Below are 21,566 nucleotides of genomic sequence, written 5' to 3'. Positions count from 1 at the left end.
TAAAACTACCCCCTATTTTGTAAACGCTATAAATTTTTACCAAAAATAGGTAGAAGAATACGTATCGGCCTAAACTGAGGAAAAAAAAATGTTTTATATCTTTTTTGGGGATATTTATTATGGCAAAAAGTAAAAAATATTGAATTTTTTTCAAAATTGTTGCTCTATTTTTGTTTATAGCGCAAAAAATAAAAACCGCAGAGGTGATCAAATACCACCAAAAGAAATCTCTATTTGTGGGAAAAAAAGGACGCCAATTTTGTTTGGGAGCCACATCGCACGACTGCGCAATTGTCAGTTAAAGCGACGCAGTGCCGAATCGCAAAAAGGGGCAAGGTCCTTAACCTGCATATTGGTCCGGGTCTTAAGTGGTTAAATATCACCAAAACAAAGCTCTATTTGTGTAAAAAAATGTCATATGTGTACAGTGTTGTATGACCGCACAATTGGCATTCAAAGAGTGACAGCGCTAAAAATTGGCCTGGGCACGATGGGGGTATATGTGCCTAGTAAGCAAGTGGTTGAATGACTGACTTTATAAAAGGTCAGTGATGATGGGTGTTCTTGTCTATAAGCCCTTTGAGGTGTCCCTCCTGATATTATTTTAATGTAGGGAACTGTGGGAGGAGTCTACATGTGGCTGTACTGACACGTTCCACCTCTATCACTATCATGGAGCTGATGCAGAGCAATGCCTTGCATCTGATGCTGAAGACAGGACATGGCTGATAAAGGCTGAAAGAGATAAGAAAAGCTGCAAAAGACGATGACAAATTGTAAAAACAATATTTTATAAGAAATGGCAATTTTTTTATGTGCTTTGGCAAACCAAAAGTCACCCCATTAAGGTTTAGATCCACTTTAAAGGTAAGCAGATACAAAAGACACAAATTAATGCAGTTGTGAACTCAATGATAGATCAATAATAGCCTAAAAGTCACTTCTGGTCCATTCACATTGTGTTCAATCAAGCCCTGATAAGGGGGTGTTTTTGGACCACCAAAACATGTTGGATTGTCCTCCTGACTTTTATTTGAATAAAGTTGTATCTGGCTTTACTATCAGTGGCATGATGCTTCAATTTGCATTTTTGTTATCTCCTAATACAGTGCCTTGAAAAAGTATTCATACCCCTTGGGTTTTCACATTTTGTCATGTTACACACTAAAAACATTAAATGTATTTTATTGGGATTTTATGTGATAGACCAACACAAAAGGGCACATAATTGTGAAGCGGAAGGGAAATGATAAATAGTTTCAATTTTTTTTACAAATAAATATGTGAAAAGTGTGACGTGCATTTGTATTCGGCCCCCCGGAGTCAATACTTTATAGAACCTCCTTTTACTGCAATTACAGCTGCACATCTTTTTGGGGGATGTCACTAACAGATTTGCACATCTAGAGAGTAACATTTTTGCCCATTCTACTTTGCAAAATAACTCAAGCTCTGTCAGATTGGATGGAGAGCATCAGTGAACAGCAATTTTCAAGTCTTGCCACAGATTCTCAATTGGATTTAAGTCTGGCTTGACTGGGCCATTCTAACACATGAATTTGCTTTGATCTAAACTATTCCATTGTAGCTCTGGCTGTATGTTTAGGGTTTGCTGGAAGGTGAACCTCCACCCCAGTCTCAAGTCTTTTGCAGACTCGAACAGGTTTTCTTCTAAGATTGCCCTGTATTTGGCCCCATCCATCTTCCCATCTGACCAGCTTCCCTTTCCTTGCTGAGGAACAGTATCCCCACAACATAATGCTGCCACCACCATGTTTCACAGTGGGGATAGTGCAAGTTCCAAATCCGACACATACTTCACTGTGGATAACGCATTTGTTGAGCCCTGATACTCAAAGGAATAACCAAATCAGGGACAATGTAAGGGACAATGTAAGAGAGGTACCCTGTAAAGCTACATTAGCCCTTATATCCTTAACCACTGCCTGACCACCCTATAGCAGTTTTACTGCTACAGGGTGCCAGCTGTGCACCAGAATATATATAATATATATATATATATATATACGAGATCTGACACTTTTGCCTGCAGAGGGCGTGCTCGCACACCACCGGCAGGCCGCTTCTGCTGTAATTATTCATAGCAAAAGCCAATCTGTTGGAGCCGGGCACTCAATATCCACCGGCACCCATAATAAAATCCATCTCTTCCCCTACTAAAAGCAGCACACATAGGAAACACAAACACTGGCATTTCTAGTATAAAAAAATATAAATACAAAAACATTTCAGTATATACCCCATAGTTTGTAGACACTATAACGTTTGCATAAACCAATTAATATACGCTTGTTGGGATTTTTTTTACCAAAAGCAAGTAGCAGAATACATATCGGTCTAAATTTATGAAAAAAATTGATTTTACATTTTTTTTACTGGATACGTTTTATAGCAGTAAATAGAAGAAAAATCAGTGCAACAAACAGATAGAACACAAGCAGCAGCTGTACACTGGGATTCAATTTATAAATTCCTGAAAGTCAATGTAAAAAGGTAGTGCAGCGCTAAAATAATAGTCCAAATAAAAGTCATCCAGGTGATCCTTTTACAATTGACTGGTAATGAAAAGCATGCAGGTGATGTAGCGTGGGATAGCAGGAGACCTCCACCAACAATAGCACTGAAAATAAAATACGCTTTCCCACATGGGTGAATCCAAGGCACATATCAGCATAATCCAAGCAGGGGAATGGATACCTCTCAGGATAAATCAGCATAGATGGCAGGCATGGGATCCCACTATCATGTTATATCATTCAAGGACTGTAGTGGCCAGACTGCTGCAAACCCTGTGCATTCCCAACCACCAAATGCTGTTGACTCCTTGAGGCTGGTTTACTAAAAGAGTTGAACATCTTCACACAGGCTATTTTCAGTGAGGTGAGCGGCCATTGCTATTGTTGGTGGAGGTCTCCTGCTATCCCACGCTACATCACCTGCATGCTTTTCATTACCAGTCACTTGTAAAAGGATCACCTGGATGACTTTTATTTGGACTATTATTTTAGCGCTGCACTACCTTTTTACACGTTGTATAGCAGAAAGTAAAAAATATATATTTTTTTTCAAAATGTTAAGTCTTTTTTGTTTATAGTGCAATTAATAAAAAGCACAGTGGTGATCAAATACCACCAAAAGAAAGCTCTATTTGTGGGAAACAAATTACATCAATTTATTTTGGGTACAGCGTGACATGACTGCCCAATTGTCAGTTTAATTCAGTGGCAGCAGTGATGTTGAGGGGGAGTGGCAGCAGTGGTACTTGAGGAGGGTGGCAGTGGTGATGTTGAGGGGGGGGGTGGCAGCGGTGGTGTTAAGGGGGGAGGCAGCGGTGGTCCTTGAGGGGGGCAGCAGTGATGTTGAGGGGGGGTGGCAGCAGTGGTACTTGAGGGGGGTGGCAGTGGTGATGTTGAGGGGGGGTGGCGGTGGTGATGTTGAGAGGGGTGGCAGCGGTGATGTTAAGGGGTGTCAGCGGTAGTACTTGAGGGGGGCAGTGATGATGTTCAGGGGGGTGGCAACGGTGGTAGTTGAGGGGAGTGGCAGCAGTGGTACTTGAGGGGGGGTGACAGCAGTGATGTTGAAGGAGGTGGCAGTGGTGGTGTTGATGGGGGGTGGCAGCGGTGGTACTTGAGGGGGGTGGCAGCGGAGATGTTGAGGGGGGTGGCAGTGGTGGTGTTGAGGGGGTGGCAGCAGTGGTACTTGATGGGGGTGGCAGCAGTGGCATTGGGGATGTTGAGTTGGGTGGCAACGATGGTACTTGAGGGGAGTGGCAGTGGTGATGTTGAGGGGGTGGCAGCATTGGTACTTGAGGGGGGTGGCAGCATTGGTGTTGAGGGGGGGCAGCGGTGGTACTTGAGGGGGGTGGCAGCGATGATGTTAAAAGGGGTGGCAGTGGTGGTACTTGAGGTGGTGGCAGCGGTGTGGTTGAGGGGGTGGCAGCGGTGGTACTTGAGGTGGGTGGCAGTGGTGGTACTTGAGGGGGGTGGCTGCGGTAATGTTGAGGGGGTGGTACTTGATGGGGGTGGCAGTGGTGGTGTTGAAGGGGGTGGTACTTGAGGGGGGGTGACAGAAGTGGTGCTGAGAGGGGTGGGAGTGGTGTGTTGAAGGGGGTGGCAGCGCTGGTACTTGAGGGGGATGGCAGTGGTGGTGCCATGCTCTCTCACCACCACCTCTGCTTCTTACTAATCACCATCTCTCCACCACCGATCTCATCCCTATTCCCCCATCACCTCTGTTGTATTCCCACGCAGCGGACACATTGCAGGATTTCACACAAAAGAGAAAATGTGCTATAGAGTGTAAACTATGAAGTAACAATGACTTTCCGACCAAGGCCAGGGGTCAACGCAGAATGCCTGAGTCTTCGGACTAAGGTGCGTCCGCTAAAATGTTGTAAACAAAATCAAACTGTACACATAAGAAAAAAAAAGGGGTGGGGTTTAATTGAGGAAGAGAGCAAGAAGAAAGATGGAGGAGCGAAGGAAAGGTAGGGGAAGGAAGTTCCCTCAGGCTGGGGATAGAAGTAGGTTAATTAGAGAGGCTTAGGCCAGTCGGGTGGAAGGTTGGAAGATCGTAAGACCACCATGGGGCCCACACTTTGAGGAATTTAGCATCAGTGTCATGGAGGATACTTGTCATCTTATCATGGATCATAAGGGTGCTCTTCAACTCTGCAAACCAAACAGCTGGCTTTTTTCCAGGCCCTAGCTCTTAGGTGCTTAGCTGTGATAAATAGGTAAAGCCTTGTACACACGATCAGTCCAAACTGATGAAAATGGACTGAAGTTCAGTTTCATCAGTCCAAACCTACCGTGTGTATGCCCCATCGGACTTTTGTCCTTCAGACCAAAGTTTTAGAACTTGCTTTAAAATCGGACTGATGGACACCTGACTTGTACACAAAAGCATCGGTTCAAAACCCGCGCATGCTCAGAATCAAGTCGACGCATGCTTGGAAGCATTGAACTTAGTTTTTTCAGCACGTTGTTGTGTTTTACGTCACCGCGTTCTGACCTGATTGGTTTTTGAACTGATGGTGTGTAGGCACATCAGACCATCAGTCTGCTTTATCGGTGAACCGATGAAACTGAACTTCAGTCCGTTTTCATCAGTTTGGACTGATCGTGTGTACAGGGCCTTAGTGTCTAATTTCTGCTGGTAAGAGAAGAGGCCCGAGATTGGACAATGTAGCAATGCGAGTTTGGCGAGTATGTATCTATCCTTGCGGATAGATACATGGAAAAGGGTGAAAAGGAGTCTAAAGACCCTTGAACAAAATCCCACAAGGCGGGGCAGGACCACCAAACACAATTCACTTTGTTTTAATATCACTTTAACACAGACCTGTTTAGCCATTATTAAACTATTTAAACCTTATAATTTCTTGCATCGCTGAGAGCAAAAGACCGTAATGGGAGATTGTGAGAAATGGAAAGTTATGACCTACGTTAAGACCTTTTCGTTTTAGAAAGGTCATGTCCTTTAGGAGAGTTATCTGTGTACAGCATGTGGTATTAGAAATTGATGGGAGGGGATCATACACCGTGGTAGAGAAGGATCATTTCCAAGAGGATACACATTGATTATTTTGATTGATACAAGTTGGACTTCCGTTTTTTTTTGTGTAGTGGTATTCCCAAAAGGGCCGCTGATGGAAGGGATGGAACATGATAAAAGAGCAGTCACTGCACATCTCCTGATAACAGCAACACAAAGGATAATGATGACCAAGGTTCTTTCTCTGATTGTGCAGAGACTGCCATCACACACACCATAGAAACTCCAATGCTGTATCCTGGCCTAGGCCAACAAGGCCCAGGCCTAGGGCAGCACGGAAAGAGTCCCCGCCGGCTTGCGCTATACTGTAATGCCACGTACACACGGCCGGAAATTACAACCGTGTGTAGGCTCCATAGGACATTTGCTGTCGGAATTTCCGATAACAAAAATTTGAGAGCTCGTTCTCAAATTTTTCGACAACAAAAAACATTCTCGTAAATTCCAATCGTGTGTGGACAATTTCGACGCACAAAATTCCACGCAGGTTTAGAATCAGTACAGACTGAAAAGCACGAGGCTGAAAAGCGCGAATCGTATCTCACCAAACTTCTACTAACACGACTGGTATTGAACTTCCCTTTAATAGTGTTGTACGTCACTGCGTTCTTGGCGTTCGGAATTTCCGACATTTGTGCGACCGTGTGTTTGCAAGAAAAGTTTGAGCCAACAGCCCTCGGAAAAAATTCCACAGTATTGTTTTCGGAATTTCCGATCGTCTGTACGCGGCATTAGTGTAGCTCTAGTCTTATGGGGTGGACTGGGCTAAGAGGTAAATTTGTCTAGCGCCCCCATAAAGTGTTGCCGCACTGCTTCCGGTATGCGGGCGGCCAGCATTCCACAACTGGGGGGGGGGGGGCGCTGCTTATAATTTTGACTGTCCTATCATCCTGGACCACAAACCTTTATCACTGTGCTATATGTTTTCTGCTGCGCCATTGGCATGGTTATATCTTCTTAGTCCTCTCCATAAAATTATCAGAAATTTGTGCTTAAAGTAGAACTATAGGCAACACTCAGTTTATTTTTTACCATCCCTGTCCTATTGCAGAGATTTCCCTTCACTTCCTGCCCCATAGCCAAACAGGAAGTGAGAGGAAATCTATGAAAATTAAGAGAATTCATTGCCCCCCCCCCAGGCCCTCAGAACTTGTGTCCCCACTCGAAAATTTCAGGGCGGGTCTTAAACAGTAAGGGGTGTAGCCTTGACAGGAAGGGTGTAAAGATGAATAGGAATGGTGGCGCTGCCTAAGTTTGTGCCTGTGTCTGTGTGGGCCTGAAGGTGGTCCACCCAGACCAGGGTCAACTATGGAGTGGCCCAGTGGTCCCAGTTGGGCTATATGGGAACTGCGCTGATGAAAGTTCCAGAGCTCCACAAGGACTTGGGAGCAATCACTCTGAGGCTGTCAGCTACACTAAAAGTGCTCTATGGAAAAACCCTAGTGCTAGACGCCAGCAGAGATCATAGAGGGTATGCTACTAAACAATGAGACACCTCAAAGTGCCTGGGTACATTTGAGTTTTAAACCAAGGGTGCTGTCTCTATGTAGCAGGAATACCAGATGTAAAGTTCCAAAATATAAGCGGATGCCTCTAGAAGGAACAATGATGTGGGACAGGTGTCTTATACCAATATATGCAGATGAGAGATATGTCAGGTTGTGTCTGGGTGTGTACCAAAAACCATCAATAATATAGATGTCACAATAAATATCAACAAGATGTATAATAAATGCACAAAACCCAATATCGACAATCCAGTCTATGATCAAACCAGGCACATATGCTTAGTATTGTCCGTGCTCACAAACTGTGAAGGAATAGCTGGTGGTATATAGCAACCTATGGATATCACATATATAGTCCATACATGTCCATTAAACCATTAACCACTTACCCCCCGGACCATATTGCTGCCCAAAGACCAGAGTACTTTTTGCGATTCGGGACTGCGTCGCTTTAACAGACAATTGCGCGGTCGTGCGACGTGGCTCCCAAACAAAATTGGCGTCCTTTTTTTCCCACAAATAGAGCTTTCTTTTGGTGGTATTTGATCACCTCTGCGTTTTTTATTTTTTGCGCTATAAACAAAAATAGAACGACAATTTTGAAAAAAATGAATATTTTTTACTTTTTGCTGTAATAAATATCCCCCAAAAATATATAAAAAAACATTTTTTTTCCTCAGTTTAGGCCGATACGTATTCTTCTACATATTTTTCGTAAAAAAAAATCGCAATAAGCGTTTATTGATTGGTTTGCGCAAAAGTTATAGCGTTTACAAAATAGGGGGTATTTTTATGGCATTTTTAATAATATTTTTTTTACTAGTAATGGCGGCGATCAGCGATTTTTTTTTCGGTATTGCGACATTATGGCGGACACTTCGGACATTTTTGACACATTTTTGGGACCATTGGCATTTTTATAGCGATCAGTGCTATAAAAATGCATTAGATTACTATAAAAATGCCACTGGCAGTGAAGGGGTTAACACTAGGGGGCGGGGAAGGGGTTAAGTATGCCTGGGTGTGTTCTTACTGTGGGGGGGGGGGTGGCCTCACTAGGGGAAACACTGATCCTCGGTTCATACAGTGTATGAACCGAAGAAAAGCATTTCCCCTGCTGACAGGAACGAGAGCTGTGTGTTTACACACACAGCTCCCCGCTCTGTACCGAGCGATTGCGTGTGCCCGGCGGCGATCGCGCCCGCCGGGCACACGCACGGGAGTCGGGGGCGAGCGGGGGGCGCGCGCGCGCCTCCGGCGGCGCGCGTGCGCCCCTAGTGGCGGCTAAAAGGTAGGACGTCATAATACGTGATCTCGCCTAGGAGAGCCACCTTGTGGACGTATTATGACGGTGCGGCGACGGCAAGTGGTTAAAGCATAGAAAATAAAGGAATCCCGGTAAAACAATTGGAGTCCAATAGCAGAGTGTAGATGTGGTATAAAGGTGCTCCTACAACACACTGCGGTGTGGTCCCGGTGCTCCCCTCAAGGTTCCCCACTCACCAGATAGAGGTCCCCTCTTAGGGTGGCGTACATGTATTGTGGGGTCCTGTGTCTGTTGCTCCGCTCCTATGCTTCCTCCAGAGAGGTGTCAGGTTTCCAATATGCCCAGAACTCTGCTTCCTTGTTTCCTCAAAAGAAAAAATCCAAGAGCTCCAATGGTATGATAAAGTATGAGACCACGTGATGTAGCAAAAAATTTGGTATTTATTGGTTGATAAAAATATATGCTATACATATATATATAACCTGCTGTGGGACCGGCTGCTACAGCAATACAAGCAATATTGCTTGTATTGCTGTAGCAGCCGGCCCCACAGCGGGTTATATATATATGTATAGCATATATTTTTATCAACCAATAAATACCAAATTTTTTGCTACATCACGTGGTCTCATACTTTATCATACCATTGGAGCTCTTGGATTTTTTCTTTTGAGGAAACAAGGAAGCAGAGTTCTGGGCATATTGGAAACCTGACACCTCTCTGGAGGAAGCATAGGAGCGGAGCAACAGACACAGGACCCCACAATACATGTACGCCACCCCAAGAGGGGACCTCTATCTGGTGAGTGGGGAACCTTGAGGGGAGCACCGGGACCACACCGCAGTGTGTTGTAGGAGCACCTTTATACCACATCTACACTCTGCTATTGGACTCCAATTGTTTTACCGGGATTCCTTTATTTTCTATGCTTTAATGGTTTAATGGACATGTATGGACTATATATGTGATATCCATAGGTTGCTATATACCACCAGCTATTCCTTCACAGTTTGTGAGCACGGACAATACTAAGCATATGTGCCTGGTTTGATCATAGACTGGATTGTCGATATTGGGTTTTGTGCATTTATTATACATCTTGTTGATATTTATTGTGACATCTATATTATTGATGGTTTTTGGTACACACCCAGACACAACCTGACATATCTCTCATCTGCATATATTGGTATAAGACACCTGTCCCACATCATTGTTCCTTCTAGAGGCATCCGCTTATATTTTGGAACTTTACATCTGGTATTCCTGCTACATAGAGACAGCACCCTTGGTTTAAAACTCAAATGTACCCAGGCACTTTGAGGTGTCTCATTGTTTAGTAGCATACCCTCTATGATCTCTGCTGGCGTCTAGCACTAGGGTTTTTCCATAGAGCACTTTTAGTGTAGCTGACAGCCTCAGAGTGATTGCTCCCAAGTCCTTGTGGAGCTCTGGAACTTTCATCAGCGCAGTTCCCATATAGCCCAACTGGGACCACTGGGCCACTCCATAGTTGACCCTGGTCTGGGTGGACCACCTTCAGGCCCACACAGACACAGGCACACACTTAGGCAGCGCCACCATTCCTATTCATCTTTACACATTTATCCTGTCCCCGAGGGGATAGTCCTTTTAGGAAGGCTGCAGCCTTAGACCTCTGATATCCTAGCGCAGGTTTTTTTACATTCTTGACAGGAAGGGGTTGGTCATAATTAAATTAGGGGGTGCACGAGTTTAGTCAGGCCTAGGGCAGCACAAAACCTAAATACACTACTGAGTGACTCCATGCACACTGACCCAGTGACTAGACTAGGAAATGTATTTTTAGGCTTTAATGCTGATGAAACTTGTAAGGGTATAGGGCATGTAATACTCCAATAAGTGCAAGTTCCAAAGCGGAGGACGGTAACTTCCCTGATACTCAAAGGAATGGCCAGATGAGGGACACTAAGGGCTGTACCCTGTAAAGCTACATTGGCCCTTATATCCTCAACCACTTTAGCCCCGGAAGAATTTACCCCCTTCCTAACCAGAGCATTGTTTGCGATTTGGCACTGCGTTGTTTTAACTGACAATTCCGCAGTTGTGCGACGTTGCATCCAAATAAAATTGATGTCCTTTTTTTCCCCACAAATAGAGCTTTCTTTTGGTGGTATTTGATCACCTCTGCGGTTTTGATTTTGTGTGCTATAAACAAAAATAGAGCGACAATTTTGAAAAAAAAAAAGCAATATTTTTTACTTTTTGCTATAATAAATATCCCCCAAAAATAAACTATTTGTTTCCTCAGTTTAGGCCGATATCTATTCTTCTACATATTTTTGGTAAAAAAAATCTCAATAAGCGTACATTGGTTGGTTTGTGCAAAAGTTCTAGCATCTACAAAATAGGGGATAGATTTATGGCATTTTTATTATTTTTTTTTTTTTACTAGTGATGGTGGAGATCTGCGATTTTTATCGGGGCTGTGACATTATGGCGGACAAATCAGACACTTTTGACGCTATTTTGGGACCATTGTCATTTATCAGTGCTATAAATAGCCACTGACTACTGTATAAATGACACTGGCAGGGAAGGGGTTAAACACTAGGGGGCGATCAAAGGGTTAAGTGTGTCCTAGGGAGTGATTCTATCTGTGGGGGGGATGGGCTACCACTGACATGACAGCGATCACTGCTTCCGATGACAGGAAGCAGTAGATCTCTGTCATGTCACTAGGCAGAACAGGGAAATGCATTGTTTACATATGCATCTCCCCGTTCTGCATCTTCATCTCACGAAGGCAGCAAATTCAAAGGGGCGTACAGGTACGCCCATTTGCCTGTACAAGCCATTCTACCGACGTATATGCGTGTCTGCGGCGGTTGGCAAGTGGTTAAAGTGGAGTTCCACCCTAAAAATGAACGTTCTATTAACAGCTTGCCTTTAACCGGTTAAGCCCCGGACCAATATGCTGCTAAATGCCCAAAGGCGTTTTTACAATTCAGCACTGCGTCGCTTTAACAGACAATTGCGCAGTCGTGCGACGTGGCTCCCAAACAAAATTGGCGTCCTTTTTTCCCCACAAATAGAGCTTTCTTTTGGTGTTATTTGATCACCTCTGCGGTTTTTATTTTTTGCGCTATAAACAAAAATAGAGCGACAATTTTGAAAAAAATTCAATATTTTTTACTTTTTGCTGTAATAAATATCCCCCAAAAACATATATATATATAAAAAAAAAATTTCCTCAGTTTAGGCCGATACGTATTCTTCTACATATTTTTGGTAAAAAAATCGCAATAATCGTTTATCGATTGGTTTGCGCAAAATTTATAGCGTTTACAAAATAGGGGATAGTTTTATTATATTTTTTTTTTTTTTACTACTAATGGCGGCGATCAGCGTTTTTTTTTTTCATGACTGCGACATTATGGTGGACACTTCGGACAATTTTGACACATTTTTGGGACTATTGTCATTTTCACAGCAAAAAATGCATTTAAATTGCATTGTTTATTGTGAAAAAGACAGTTGCCGTTTGGGAGTTAACCACAGGGGGCGCTGTAGGAGTTAGGGTTCACCTAGTGTGTATTTACAACTGTAGGGGGGTGTGGCTGTAGGACTGATGTCATCGATCGAGTCTCCCTATAAAAGGGATCACTCGATCGATGCAGCCGCCACAGTGAAGCACGGGGAAGCCGTGTTTACATACGGCTCTCCCCATTCTTCAGCTCCGGGGACCGATCGCGACGAGCCGAATAGCCGCGCCGTCGTCCCGGATCGCTCCCCGCGGGGATCTGACCGCCGCATGTAGCGGGGGGGGGGGGGTCCCGATTGGACCCGCGGAAAGGCGGGGACGTACCTGTACGCCCATATGCCTGTACGTGCCATTCTGTGGACGTACATATACATGCAGCGGTCGTCAAGTGGTTAATGTTTTCGTAATCTTTCTAGTTCCTGGTCCTAGGTGGATCAACTTCCTGTCCTAAGACCCCATTGCCTCCTGGGAAATGATGACACTCATTTCCCAGGAGTCTCTGGGCATTACTGTGCCTAAAAATCACCCAGCATGCACCTCTCCCTGAAAACCAGAAAGAAAAAGGAACTGGGCTTCACATGCCCACACATATGATGGTTACGGCCACAACATGAGCTGGAGGATATAAGGAAAGTGTTTGCAATGATTTCTGGAACGCTTGGGGAGCTATAAATATGTTTTAGGGACAATTTACTGTTATTAATTTTGGCTTGCAAAAAAAAATTATGCCCGGAATCCCGCTTTGGGAGGGGGTGTCTGTGTGTATGCAAGACAGCTTGAGTGGAATTCCGTCGAAAAAACCCGTCGTGTGTACATAAGTTGAGTGGTGGAAAGTATTGCTTCCCGATTCCTGCACTGCCTTTTGTTTTTTTGCTCCTGACCCCAGCATCTGTGCATTACTGGCACTCCTGCATTTTATGCATCACATCCTCCTGACCCTTGCACTCCTTGTGTTATACACACCTGACCCCTGCATTTATTTATTTTTTTAACAGGTTAAGTGTGTTGTGTTTCCTTAAACACAGCACTGACCACAGTAGGGGATTTTGTTTACAAAAAAAATCATCATTCCCCTTGCTTGCAGCAATATCATTTCATATAAATTTGTCAACGTTGCAATATGCAGAGAAATGAAAACAGAATCTCACATGGAATGAAAGTCCACAGCGATGATGTGCAAAGCCACATACTGCAAAACAAACATAAATAAACAATCACGTAGGTTTAGTTGAAGCCTGCATGATTTTTTCATGAGTATCTAAAGCTCACCAAGGGAAGGAGAGGCAGCAACAAAGAAAGTTTGATGGAAGGGGAAATGGGAAAAAATTCAAGAAAATGTCACTACAATAACCTTGTACTGAGAAAAGCATGGAACCCGCTGCTGACCTACTATATATTGTCAAAAGTATTGGGACACCTGCCTTCACACACACATGAACTTTAATGGAATCCCAGTCTTATAGGTAGATTCAGGTAGATAGGATTAAACTTGCGGCGGCGTAGCTTAGCCTGTTTAGGCTACGCCGCCGTAAATTAGCTAGGCTAGTAATGATTCTCAATCTACTTACCTGCTAATTTACGGCGGCGTAGACTAAAACGAGCGGGCGTAAGGGCGCCTAATTCAAATTGGTTGGAGGGGGGCGTGTTGTATGGTAATGAGGCTTGACCTCACGTTTTTGATGTTTTTTTACACTGCGCATGCGCCGGGCGCCTACATCTCCCAGGGCACATTGCGACTAAGTACGCCGTACGGGCCTATTGATTTCGACGTGGACGTAAACGACGTAACTCCCAATTCGCGGACGACTTACGCAAACGACGTAAAAAATTCAAACCTTGCGGCGGGAACGGCGGCCATACTTTAACATTGTTATTCCACCTCATAGGTTGAATAACTTAAGGCCGCCTAAGGCCTTACGGAAACGGCGTAAAGCGACTGCGGCGGCTGGGCGTACGTTCGTGAATCGACATAGAAGCTAATTTACATATTCTACGCCGGCCGCAATGGAAGCGCCACCTAGCGGCCATGCGAAAAATTGCAATCTAAGATATGACGGCGCAAGCCGTCGTATCTTAGATATGTTTAAGCGTATCTCTGTTTGAGCATACGCTTAAACAAACACCGGCGTAGATTCTGAGTTAACTCTTTGTGAATCTACCTATTAGTCCGTAGGGTTCAATATTGAGTTTGCAGCTATAACAGCTTTAACTCTTCTGGGAATGCTGTCCACAAGGTTTAGGAGTGTGTCTATGGGAATTTTTGACCATTCTTCCAGAAGCGTATTTGTGAGGTCAGACACTGATGTTGGACGAGAAGGCCTGGCTCGCAGTCTCCGCTCTAATTCATTCCAAAGGTGTTCTCTCTGGTTGAGGTCAGGACTCTTTGCAGGCCAGTCCTCCACCCCAAACTCCCTCACCCATGTCTTTATGGACCTTGCTTTGTGCACTGGTCCAAATTACTTGGTGGAGAGGCGATTATGGTGTGGAGTTGTTTTTCAGTGGTTGGGCTTGGCCCCTTATCAGCATACAAAGACATTTTGGACAATTTCATGCTCCCACCTTTGTGGGTACAGTTTGGGGATGGCCCCTTCCTGTTCCAACATGACTGCGCACCAGTGCACAAAGCAATGTCCATAAAGACACGGATGAGCGAGTTTGGGGTGGAGGAACTTGACTGGCCTGCACAGAGTCCTGACCTCAACCCGATATAACATCTTTGGGATGAATTAGAGCAGAGACTGCGAGCCAGGCCTTCTCTCCAACATCAGTGCCTGACCTCACAAATGCACTTCTGGAAGAATGGTCAAACATTCCCATAGACACACTCCTAAACATTGTGGACAGCCTTCCCAGAAGAGTTGAGGCTGTTATAGCTGCAAAGGGTGGGCCAACACAACATTGAACCCTACAGAATAAGACTGGGATGCCATTAAAGTTCATGTGTGTGTAAAGGCAGGCGTCCCAATACTTTTGACAATATAGTGTATGTTTCAACCCTGTATTTAGCTGTTTGGCTGGTGGTTTCATTTAAACTATGCACTACATACACAATTTCCATTTTCATTCCTCCAGAACATGATCTACAATTATGCTGCTAGGTCATTGTATATTTATGGACAGAATACATACAGTTATATCATTGTTTTTTTACATTAACAGGTCATTGGAGCGGTCATGAATTTCCATCCTCTACCAATATGGGTATGAATAATGAATGTATTTATTTGTATATGCCACCAGAAATCCTTAAAGGATCACTAAAGGAAAATGTTTTATTTGTTAAAATGTGGTATCTGTGGTATCCTATAAAGTCATAATAGTTTAGTGATTTTTTTTTTAAAAATAGTGAAAAGGGATTAAATTCCATCGTATCTCTTACCTGCATCTATCTGGTTTCGTTTTTGCCTTTTACTTCCTGATTCTCGGCGCTCGTTCATGAGAGCGACGTCGCCGTCATGCTGGGAACTACATTTCCCAGTATCCTTTGCGCATCGCGCATGTGCAGATAAAAAACCGGGACGCGCACTCTGTGCAAAGATTTGAATAGCCCGCCCACTATACCGCCCAACGATGGATCACACAGGCTGGCTGAAGTGTGGGAGGACACAGTGAGAGAGGGGGCTGGAGGAGGCAGAGCGCACCCACCCCCTTCCCTTCGGTGGTAATTAATGAAAGAGAGGAGGTGCTGGGGTGTTACAGACACACCCAGTAATTCACACCTCCTTGCAGTCTGGAAGACGTACACAGCGTCCAGACGCAGAGATGTAGTGTACAGAGGAGGGAACCAGCACGTTACTCCCCACAGCAGGAATCAGACCCGGACTGGGACAAAAAATAGGCCCGGGCATTTTAGACTGAGCAGCCAACTTTTGCAGGGGGGGTTTGGTAGACATTTGTGGGTGGCTAGTGTCGGCCCTCCACACTGTAATGTACAGGGGACACTGTAATATAAAGGGAACTGCATTGTAAAGGGGCACTGCAATGAATACAGTGCCCCTTTACAGTGCAGTCCCCTTGATATTACAGTGTCACAGTCCTATTATGGCCATACAATGCTAGTACTGTCTGTCCCCTATTGTGCCCACACTGCCCAGTGACACTGACCTGCTCTCTTTTTGGTGGTGCGGTACAGCGTGGCTCTCTCTCGGGAGGTAAAGGAATATTGTGGCTCTCTCTCTGGTGGTGTGGTAAAGCGTGGCTCACTGGTGGTGTGGTACAGCGTGGCTCTCTGGTGGTGTGGTACAGCGTGGCTCTCTCTCTGGTGGTGTGGTACAGCGTGGCTCTCTCTGGTGGTGTGGTACATGGTGGCTCTCTCTGGTGGTGCGGTACAGGGTGGCTCTCTCTGGTGGTGCGGTACAGGGTGGCTCTCTCTGGTGGTGCGGTACAGGGTGGCTCTCTCTGGTGGTGCGGTACAGTGTGGCTCTCTCTGGTGGTGCGGTACAGCGTGGCTCTCTCTGGTGGTGCGGTACATGGTGGCTCTCTCTGGTGGTGCAGTACAGGGTGGCTCTCTCTGGTGGTGCGGTACATGGTGGCTCTCTCTGGTGGTGCGGTACAGCGTGGCTCTCTCTGGTGGTGCGGTACAGTGTGGCTCTCTCTGGTGGTGCGGTACATGGTGGCTCTCTCTGGTGGTGCGGTACAGGGTGGCTCTCTCTGGTGGTGCGGTACATGGTGGCTCTCTCTGGTGGTGCGGTACAGGGTGGCTCTCTCTGGTGGTGCGGTACAGTGTGGCTCTCTCTGGTGGTGCGGTACATGGTGGCTCTCTCTGGTGGTGCGGTACAAGGTGGCTCTCTCTGGTGGTGCGGTACATGGTGGCTCTCTCTGGTGGTGCGGTACAGGGTGGCTCTCTCTGGTGGTGCGGTACATGGTGGCTCTCTCTGGTGGTGCGGTACAGTGTGGCTCTCTCTGGTGGTGCGGTACAGCGTGGCTCTCTCTGGTGGTGTGGTACATGGTGGCTCTCTCTGGTGGTGCGGTACATGATGGTTCTCTCTGGTGGTGCTGGAGCTATTAGTTCCCCCAGCACAGTCCTCTCTTTCATTTTGCATGTCTCCTATAATAGCTGCTATAATAGCTGCTATAAGCACTCCTCAGCGTGTTTTTGGGATCCCCCCCCCCAGCAGAGTGCATGCTGGGGAGTGTAATCAGCTCCCTGCTATCTCTGCCCACCTATCTCTGGGACTGCATTTCCCATGATGCCCCTCTATTTCTTCCGATTGGCTGCTGTTGTGGGGACATCTCCTCACATGTGCTGCTGAGTCCCGACAAGAGAAGGGGAGGGGAGTGAGCGGGGGAAACGTCCTGCCAGCAGCCGACAGCTCTCCCCCTTTCCCCACTGTGCAGACGCCTTGGCTGGAGGAGGAGGAGCAGCCCCTGGGAGCAGAGGTGCGGAACTGTTGGTATCGGCTCTAAGGCTGAGCTGTGTGTGAGAGAGACACACACAGCTCAGCCGATGCAGCCGAAAGTTCCGCTGGAGACACAGGCACGGCCGCATATCGGTAGTGGCGAGCGGCGGCCATGGCCTGTGTTAACTATGTTCAGGCCGCGGTCGGCGCTTACCTCCCGCTGTGCGGCCTGAACAGCAACAGGCTACGGCGTGGGTGGCCCTGGCCGGGTCGGCCCACCGGGCATATGCCCGGTCTGCCCAATGGCCAGTCCGGGCCAGGCAGGAATCCTCGCTCTGTGTTTCTTTTCTCAAACAGACAACCAGGAAGTGGGGAGAAGAGACAAGGAATAGATCAACATCTGAGCAAAAACGAACAATGAGGACATGAAACCAGGACTGCACTAAGGTAAAGGAAGCTATTTAGCTAAAAAAAAAATTCCTTTAGTGACCCTTTAATTCATGCTGTGAACTGCATAGAGGCTCCTGCAGGTGTCTCCTGATATTCAGTGTAATCATTTCTGATTTCAGATTCAAGTTATCAGTTATACATTAGAAATGTCAGTTTGGGAACACATTATCAACATAAAGAGAAATCAATAATTGCTTATGAGTGGGCATGGCTTTGTTTTCGAAGACAATTGATCTAGTATCTACTATGGAGCTCCTTCGACATTTCTGAAGAAGGTATTGCCAAATAATGTGAGCAAAAGTATTTACTCACGTTAAAAGGATTTCTGTCCGAATTGAAGATTGACTGCTGACACTGTAGACGGTACTAAGATCCATCTTTCAGGGAAGATTATTTGCTGCAAAATTAGCCCTTCAAGGGATTTTTTTTTTCATGTTCAAGAGTGCACTACGCACAGGGTGCAGTGTTCAGGAGTGTATGGCCCCGTACACACGACCGGATCTGTCCGCTGAAACTGGTCCGCGGACCAGTTTCAGCAGACAAGTTCGGTCGTGTGTACAGCCGACCGGACCGGATTCCCGGCCGAGCGGACTTTTTTCCAGCGGACAAAAGTTTCTTAGCATGCTAAGAAACCTGTCCGCTGGAAACCTGTCCGTCGGACGTGTTCAGTCGTCTGTACAGACTCACCGGACACGTCCGATCGGCCGCCATCCCTCGCATGCGTCGTACTGATTCGCCGCATGCGTGGAAGCTTTGAACTTCCAGGGCCGCCCACGTCGCCGCATCATCGTCGCGGCGACGGCGCGGCCACGTCCCCGCGTATTGTTTACGCGCAGATTTCTGTCTGATGGTGTGTACAACCATCAGACAGAAATCTCCGGGCGGACATGTCCGCTGAAAACAGTCCGGCGGACCGTTTTCAGCGGACTGTCCGTCCGTGTGTACGAGGCCTATCACACGCAGGGTTTAGGGTCCAGAAGCGCATTGCATGCAGAATGCAGGGTTCACGAGTGTGCTACTCATAGTGCAAGGTTTAGGAGTGTGCTGCTCACAGAGTGTAGGACTCAAGCGTGTGCTATAAACAGAGTGCAAGGTGCAAAACTCCTGGGGCCAGATCCACGTAGATCGGTGTAATTTTAAGCAGGCGTAACGTATCGTAGTTACGATACGCCGCCGCTACTTTGAGAGGCAAGTGCTGTATTCACAAAGCACTTGTGTCTAAAGTTACGGCGGCGTAGCGTAAATGTGTCGGCGTAAGGGCGCGGAATTCAAATGACAAAGATGTGGGCGTGTTTTATGATAATTCTATTTGACCCCACGTAAATTACGTATTTTTTTTTGAACGGCGCATGCGGCGTCCGTGGGGGTTTCCCAGTGCGCATGCTCCAAATTAACCCGCAACAAGCCAATGCTTTTGACGTGAACGTAATTCTACGCAAAGCCCTATTCGCGAACATTTTACGCAAACAACGTAAACGACGGAAAATTCGACGCTGGCCCGACGTCCATACTTAACATTGCGTACGCCTCATAGAGCAGGGGTAACGTTACGCCGAAAAAAGCCTTACAGAAACGACGAAAAAAAATGCGCCGGCCGGACGTACATTTGTGGATCATTTGCATATTCTACGCGGAAATCAACGGAAGCGCCACCTAGCGGCCAGCGTAAATATGCACCTAAGATCCGACGGCGTACTAAGACGTACGCCAGTCGGATCGAGCCCACATTCAGTCGTATCTTGTTTCGTGGATACAAAACAAAGATACGACGGGGGATCGTAGAAATTACGCGGCGTATCAATAGATACGCCGGCGTAATTTCTTTGTAGATCTGGGCCCTGGGGAGTACTTAGCAACGTCCTGTCAGGCTTCATGAGATATGTAAATTTCCTACACCTATAGAAGGGTATTATTCATTTTTAGTCAGAGCTACATTTTGTTTTCATCCCTTACCTGCATAGGCAGTTTTTTTGTGTGAAGGTGAACTATCCTTTTAACCCCTTGGCGCAGGGGTTTTCTATGTCTGGAGATGGGGCCGAGCTTATGGCCACATGACCGCCATGACAGCCAATCACAATGGTCACATGATCGGAAAAGTATTTTATGAGCTGCCGGTCACTGTGCCAGGAGCACGCTATGCGCGTAATCTCAGCGCAGCACTGTCGGTGATAATGCACACAAATATGCTACCGATCGGCGCCAAGGCCCGTCCGCCGAGAGACCGTATATTTGCGTGCGCTTATTGCCTAGAGGTTAAAGGTTTTAAGAGATACAATGCACAGCTTTATGCAAATATAAATGTAGAATCAGCGTATCGGTGGCTTACTAAGCAGTAGCTATCATCCATCAAGTAGAGAAGGAGTTAGTGCCAGTCTACACCATATGCAGTCCAGGGCGTTTTTTTTCCTGCATCAAAAACCCATAGAAAGTAGGTTATATGGTCTCCAATGAGTTCACACCATTGCGGTCAGTACCAGGGCTTTTTAGTTTCACAGAAAAAAAAAAGTAGAACATGCTGCATTTTTCCTGCACTTGAACGCAGTAAAATGCATCAAAAACACAATTTGGAATGCACTGGAACACATCATAAATGCATCGAATCCAGTAGTGAAAAAAAAATGGAAAAAAAGCACCTGGAATGAATCCGGAAACGCATAAAAAACGCACCGGAATGCTCCAAAAAAATGCATTTAAACCGCGCATCGGGAAAAGATCTGGAGTGCGTTTTTGTGGTGTGAACCGCCCCTTACAAAAGGCAGAGCAATACGTATGAGTGAGTTTGACTGCTGGTGCCACCTGTTAAACTCTACAGCCTAGGTTAATAATGCTGTGGTTGTGGCATGTGTACAGCCCTGTCAAGCATGTTAGCATTCGGGTGGGTGGCTAAGAGAACTACGACTCAACCATCTGCGTTTATCACCCTTCCTGTTACATTCTACATTACATAGAATATAATAATAAAAATAAATAAAAAAAAAGAGCTAACAAAGAGAGTGGGAATGCCTTACAATGGCCAGAGCAGGTTTGCAGAGAACCAGATATGTAACTAAAATGCCCCGTACAAACGATCGGATTTTCCGTCAGAAAAACCTTGGATGGTTTTTCGACGAAATTCCGCTCAAACTTGGCCTGCATACACACGGTCTGAACTTTCGATTGCCAAGAACGCAGTGATGTACAACACTACGACGAGCCGAGAAAATGAAGTTCAATGCTTCCGAGCATGCGTCGAATTGTTTCCGAGCATGCATCAGAATTTTTGCGCGTCGGAATTGCTACAGACGATCGTATTTTTCGATAGGAATTTTTTCCGTCGAAAAATTCGAGAACCAGCTCTTAATCTTTTGCTGCCGGAAATTCTGACAGCAAAAGTCCGATGGAGCCTACACACGGTCGGAATTTCCGTTCAAAAGCTCACATCGGACTTTTGCTGTCGGAATTTCCGATCGTGTGTACAGGGGAACAATAGGGACTCTGCAAGATATAATAAACTATCAGATTGTTTAAATCTCAAAATTGTAGTAAAAATTGAAATATACATTTTTAGCTAGATTCAGAGAGACTTAGGCTGGCGTATCAGTAGATACGCCAGCCTAAGTCAGAATTTGCGTCAGCGCTAATTTAAGCGTATTCTGGTAACCAGATACGCTTAAATTAGGCTCAGATACGAGCGGCGTAAGTGTCTTACACCCTCATATCCTAAAGTGTAATTTTTAGGCTGACCGCTAGGTGGCGCTTCCATTGCGGTCGGCGTAGAATATGTAAATCACTAGATACGCCTATTCACGAACATACGCCCGGCCGACGCAGTTCAGATACGCCGTTTACGTAACGCATTATCAGGCCTAAAGTTATTCCATCAAAAAGCTGGAATAGTAATGTTAAGTATGGCCGCCGTTCC

Source organism: Rana temporaria, chromosome 2, assembly GCF_905171775.1.
Source record: "Rana temporaria chromosome 2, aRanTem1.1, whole genome shotgun sequence".
Lineage (NCBI taxonomy): Eukaryota > Metazoa > Chordata > Amphibia > Anura > Ranidae > Rana > Rana temporaria.
Note: the sequence above shows the minus strand (reverse complement) of the source record.